Source organism: Sinocyclocheilus anshuiensis, unplaced genomic scaffold (genome assembly GCF_001515605.1).
Source record: "Sinocyclocheilus anshuiensis isolate Anshui unplaced genomic scaffold, SAMN03320099.WGS_v1.1 scaffold1184, whole genome shotgun sequence".
NCBI lineage: Eukaryota > Metazoa > Chordata > Actinopteri > Cypriniformes > Cyprinidae > Sinocyclocheilus > Sinocyclocheilus anshuiensis.
Window position 1 is genome coordinate 282,228 of NW_015547647.1, and position 6,770 is coordinate 288,997.

Consider the following 6,770-nt stretch of genomic DNA (forward strand, 5'->3'; position numbering starts at 1 on the left):
AACAACCATAACCATTGATTTACAGAATATAAAACTTGGATATGAACTCAAATATAGTTTTATTATTTTAATCAGTTTTTATTACAGACTAATTTGGCTCAAAATGATTCATATTTAGTACATAACGTAGATGAGATTACATATATACATTACTGATATATTGATACCGAAACCCCCCCCGGCATAATTATGAAGTAGCATTCAGTTTACTTTCAGTCAAAATATGCTTTAAAGATGAAGGATTTACACTACTGTTCAAAAGTTTGTCATTATTTTATTAATGTTGAATTAAAGACGTCTCTTATGCTCACCAATGCTGCATTTATTTGATACAAAATATACAGTAAAACAATAATATTGTGAAATATTACAATTTTAAATAACTGTTCTCTATTTTAATATATTTCTGTGATGCAAAGCTGAATTTTCAGCAACATTACTCCAGTCTTCAGTGTCACTTGATCCTTCAGAAATTCTAATATGCTGATTTTAAATGCTGAAGAACAGCATTTATTATAAATAGAAATCTTTTCTAACATGGTAAAAGTCAAGTCAAGTCAAGTCACCTTTATTTATATAGCGCTTTTAACAATACAGATTGTGTCAAAGCAACTGAACAGCATTAATTAGGAAAATAGTGTCAATAATGCAAAATGACAATAGTAAACACAAATTTTTCAGTTAAAGACAGTTCATTAAAGTCTTTTATTATCACTTTGAACAATCTAATGCATCATTGCTAAATAAAAGAATAAATTTCCTTAAAACACAGATGAACCTAATAATAAATTAATCAAATGCAACTGCCAATTAACAATGAAAAAAAAAATGCGTTAAATTAAAATGTAACCAATTATATATAAGTCATGCATAAATAATGTTTCCAAGGTCATAAATTAATTTAGGAATGCAGTTAAACTTTAAATTACACCAGCTGAACTTATTTCATAATGTGGTCTGAAGGGTTAAAAAAAGTCTCCTTGATACAATATACTAAAAAACTGTCTGATTCTATAAAAAAAAAAAAAAAAGAATTGTATTTTACACGTCATTACTCCATAATTATAATCATCAGTCAATCTCAGTGTAATCAGCCGAGTTCTGTCTCAGGTACATTGTTGGTGTGTATTCTGAAGACGTTTCCTCTAGTGAGCTACAAAGGCTTGTAAGTGAGCAATCCTCATTATTTTCGTTTATAAATATAATTTCTCTCACAGCGTAATGACCCATCTGTGCAGTCTAGTGTGCGCGACAGGCCGCAGAGTGAGTTTTACCGGGGCCTGCTCTTCTTTAGATAGAGCGGCGGGCCGTAACTCAGGTCTAAAACAGATTACAGTTGTCCGGAAGGATGGGTGTGGGCAAGATGGATGAAACCGCCCAGCTCTCCGACATATCACTCACTTCTAATGAAGAGTCGGTGGATGGTGGGAGTGACGCAATGCCTGACGGAGGAGTGGAGGTGTAGAGGGAGTGTGCGAGGAGAGATAAGGAGGTAGTGAGGTGCCTGAAAGTCTCTTAGATAAGGCCGAATGAGGGGTGGTGATTGTGATTACCCTGCGGGAACACGCCGGAAATGGATCTCGGAGTGGAGTTTTAATAGGGCCGTCCACACACTTTTTCATGCACCTCTCTTTTTTTCTGTTAAAGCACACCGCGACTTCTCCTCCTCCCCTTCTTTGACCCTTGTGTCTGTGGAGAACGGTGATAAATGGCAGGTTCGGTGGGAAGGAGAGCGAGAGGGGGCGTAATCGCTTCCTCAGCTCGTCCTTGTTTCGTCTAGTTTTCTCTTATCGTTGTCACTGGTAAACAGACGGAGCTTCACGGGGCTGGATTTGTCTTTGTGAAGGCCGCTGTTGACGTGAGCATCTCTCTTCTGCAGACGGCTGGAGACCGATGCAACAGAGCAGAGGCCTAATCTCAGACACCATCTCCCAGAACTCATTCGCTGATAGCGGCCTCGATGAGCAGCTTGAAACAGCAACAAAACCAGCGGGATTACACCCAGAGCACGGTGGAAGAAATAACGGTTCTGTGCAGAACCGAACCCTCTTTTTCTCAAGAACCATTCTGCGGTTCTTTAGTGGCATTCAGAAATGTTCTTCAGTGGCATAGCATTAACAGTATGGAACCCATAATATCCATCTATGGTTCTTTAATCACATCTAATAGAAGCAAAAATGAATGAAATTTAGAAACTACAGAAGAACCCATAATATCCATCTATGGTTCTTTAATATCATCGTATAGAACTGAAAATGGTTCTTTAATGGTGTTATAACTTATATGGAACTTAAATGTTCTATATTACATGATAGGAACAGAAAAGGGTTCTATGACATCACATGGAATTAAATGTTCTTATATGAAATTATGACTTTAAAAAAAACGGGTTTTTATGTGGTTCTTTATGGCATATGAAATTTAAAACCTGAAAAAGCTTCTTTTATAGCATCATATGGAACCCATAATATCCTATGTATATATCTATGGTAATTTCATGGCATTATAGAAGCAAAAATGTTCTACAAGAGTCGTTTTTATGTCATTATACATCATAAGGAACTGAAAAGCATTCTTCATATGGAACCTAAAAAGTTATTTTACTTCCAAGCTGTCACATGGAACCCAACAATTTTTAATGACATCCATAGAAACTGAAAAGGGTTCATCATAAGGAACCTAGTATTTTCTTTTATGGTTCTTCTATGTTGTCATGAGGAATTAAAAAGGGTTTTTTAGGCTGTGTGTCCACCAAAGTGTTTTTAGCCAGCTGAAAAGACCAGTTGCTCTGCTGAAAACACCTAGCTATGAGCGCTTTTTCATAACAATAATGTGGTAGTCCGGCAATTCCATCTGGTAAAGACATGAATACTCGGAGACAAGCAATATTAAAGGCAGGGTAGGTGATTTGGTTCAAAAACATTTTTTGTTATGCTGGTTGAATGTCTCTTCACGTCCTGATAGCAATCACTAAGTGTTCTAAATGTATTTATATCGTCTGTCGAAGGTGTAGGAATATAAAATGTTTGTCTAATCATATCCCACGGTTCGAGGGCTATGATAGGCTGTCCTACCTGCCTGTCAACGTATGTATTTGCATACATCCACGCACCCTGTTCATTCAGACATGATACGTCATCAGCACATTCCATTACGCTACTGCAGACCGAGTGTCAGGGATTCATCACAGTCACTTCAGTCACCATCCAGGATAATTACCCGATCAAAGTCACCTGAGTTCTGATCACCCGCACCTGCTGTCACCAATCAAGCCACACTACAAATACACACACAGCACAGTCACTCACTGAACGACTCCTTGGAAACTGTTCCACGATCTCCAACGTAACCGGCATCCGATCCTCACCATCAGAACTCAGATAAGCACCCTGGAACCATTCACTGTGTTGACACTCACCTGCCTTGAACACATCTATTCCAGTCATCCCCTTACCCAGTCAATAAACCATCCTGATTTGCACTTACCTGTTGTGTCTGGCCTTGCTTTGTGACACCGAGCAAGAATGGAAGGCGTTATTATTGTAATATCATGTGCTTTGTACTGTAATGTTTTCTCACCAGTGAATGAGACATGAGGTAATCTGACAGCATTGCATTCAACCCTCCATCAACGCAGTCTCTCATCGTGTCGCTGGTTAGCCTCTGATCTGCCTGAGGAGGAGGCGTGGCTTTGGAGAGTGATTTGCAGGGAGGGTGGGATCTTATACTTTCAAAGCTAGCTTGCTATTGCTAGCCTCTGTGAAATCACTTACCCTACCTTTAACTACATTGTCGTTCAGTCGTAGTACAAGCAGGGTGTGACGGTTGGTCGATGTGGCACTTCACCACTGTGATTGGTTAACTGACTAAAAACTGACAGTGATGAGCGCTGCGTTTTACCCAAAGTTGAACATTTTTTATGGCATCATATGAAATGTTCTTTTATGGAATGATATGGAAATTAGAAGAATTACAGAAGAAGTTTTAAATGACATCATACAGAAATGTTCTTATACCCAGATAGCACACGTACGTCTGCAAGATGTCTGTTAAAGATCTCTTGATCTGGAAAGCATCTGCTGTCTACAAACATCTGACAGATGTCTTTCAGATGTCAGTTTTACATACATTCTAAATCATAAACATCTTAAAGACATCTAATAGATGTCTATTTGACATCTAAAAGGAAACGTCCTATAGACGTATTGCAGATGAGCAAACTCTCTAAAAAATACGTCTTGCAGACTTAACTTAAATTCACAATAAAATACCGTATTTCATTAACTGATGTAATGCTAATAAACCAACATATTGAAGTACTAATATCTGTTTTGAACCATTGTAATGCACTAACCACCAAAAACAGGTGATGATGAGAAAGTCACATGATGAATCAAAGCTCATTACAAACAGCTTTTCTACGAGCTGAGGAGGGCAATATTTATATATAGAAGGTGCACAGTGTCATTCCCACAAACACTAAACCCCATCATGGTGACACACATGATACTGAAATAATGCAATAAACATTAATTTAACAACATTAGATGTAAGATTAAACCATAATGTACACAACTGATAAGAAAAAACTAAGAAGAAACATGCTATTTCAACAAAAAATACATCAAATATGAAGTGTCATGCAGGGAATTCTGGGAGTGTCAATTTACGGTTTTTCACTGTAAATTATACAATGACTTTTTCTTTTTCACTTCAAAAAACTGTATTTTTGACAGTATTTTACTGTAAAATTACATTAAATATAATTACATTTATTCACCGAAGATAGTATGGAAACTTACTGTTAACCAGTTAACAGGTTTTTACTGTAGCATTTTTAAAGTCTTTTAATGTTAAAATCACAATCATTTTTTACAGTGTATGTGTGCTATCAGGGTATGACATCATAGGAACTGAATGAAAAAGGGTCCTTCAAATGGAATCTAAAATGTTCTTTTATGGCTCTTTTATATATGAGCTCATATAGAATCTAAAATGTTTTTATTTATTTATTTATTTAATTAATTGTTGGTTCTTCTGAGACACCACATGGAAGTTAACGTTCTTCTGTAGCGCCATAGGAACTTAAAACTCTTCTCTTATGGCATTTAAATGTTCTTCTATTGTTCTACTATGGCAATATAAGGCTTTTTCAAGAGTGCAGCTCATAAAGTCCAAACTTACCAGTCCTTCATCCTGCTGTTTCTCTCTTTACCCTTCAGCCGGCAGACCAGGCCTGTGGTTTGAGAAAGCAAATGTTTTGTTAATGATTATGCTGTTGGGTGCTTTGGATAAAGCTTATGTCTGTACATTTTGAATAGAACATATTAATGAACAAACCTTGATGACCCCGCGTGAAATTAACTGATGGAAGAGGCTTTCTGTGCATAATAGAGAATTTGTACTACTATCTAAACACCATATTAAGGCATTAACGTGCCTTTCACTCAGGTGTAATGGAAGAGGATACAAATGGAAGGGGGAGAAAAACAAGAGGCAATGATGAATCGCTGAGGAGAAAAAGACAAATAGAATTAGAGGCCATTAAGGGACAACAGATAGTTATCACATCTTTTTTTTTTTTAGTGAGTGACGTGACATGTGGCCAAGTATGATGACCCATACTTGGAATTAGTGCTCTGCATTTAACCCATCCAAAGTGCACACACACAGCAGTGAACACACACACAGTGAACACACACCCGGAGCAGTGGGCAGCCATTTTTGCTGCGGCGCCCGGGGAGCAGTTGGGGGTTCGGTGCCTTGCTCAAGGGCACCTCAGTCATGGTATTGAAGGTGGGAGAGAGCGCTGTACATTCACTCCCCCCACCTACAATCCCTGCCGGTACGAGACTCGAACCCGCAACCTTTGGGTTACGAGTCCGACTCTCTAACCATTAGGCCACGACTTCCCAATCTTAGCCATCACCGTTAATCATGACTGATTTATCCACAGAAAAAGCAACCAAAGAGAGAGAAGGTGCACTCCTGGAGCATTTATATATTTATTATTAGTCTGAAACGTCTCAGGTAACACCGATCATCCGGCTACTGAAGGACGTTTCATAAATAGCAGCATTCTGGCAGTTTATCACACTGAAGCGTGATATTACGGGTCGTGTCTCCGCGCTCAGGTTTGCAGTCACGTTCCTCTGCCGAGATCTTCATTTGTCCTTTATAAAAATACCCGGGTTGATTGACAGCCTCTGAAAATGAGGTCGTGTATCATTCTTACATCACATCGCATCATTGCCGACATCACAAGCTCTCCCGAGTGTGAAACATTAACCGTCCGTTAGAAGACACCTGGCTGAAGTCGACTCCAGTCAAAGAGGACGGAGGACAAACGCATGTCAAACGCAGACAGTTTAACCTTCATAACCTTTATTTGACCAAGGTGAGATCCAGAAACAAGTCTCTTTTACAGGAGGTCATTATTGTGAAACCATAATATGCAGAGACAGTGTAAATAATAGTTGACAAAATAAGAAAATATACACACTCTACATATGAAACAGATCTTTTCCAAGAACATCATAAACCTTCAGTTCAAATATAATTACATATAACTATGAATAATAAAAACTAAATTGTTTATTATTAAATAATACAAATACATGTTATTTATTATTTTATTATTCTATAAATAATACTTTATTATTTGTAAGGCTATAAAGTGGACATACATTGAAATATTTAACAGAAATATAAAAAAAATAAAATTGTGCTATTCCAAACAAAAGAAATATTTCTAAATATTTTTTATTTTT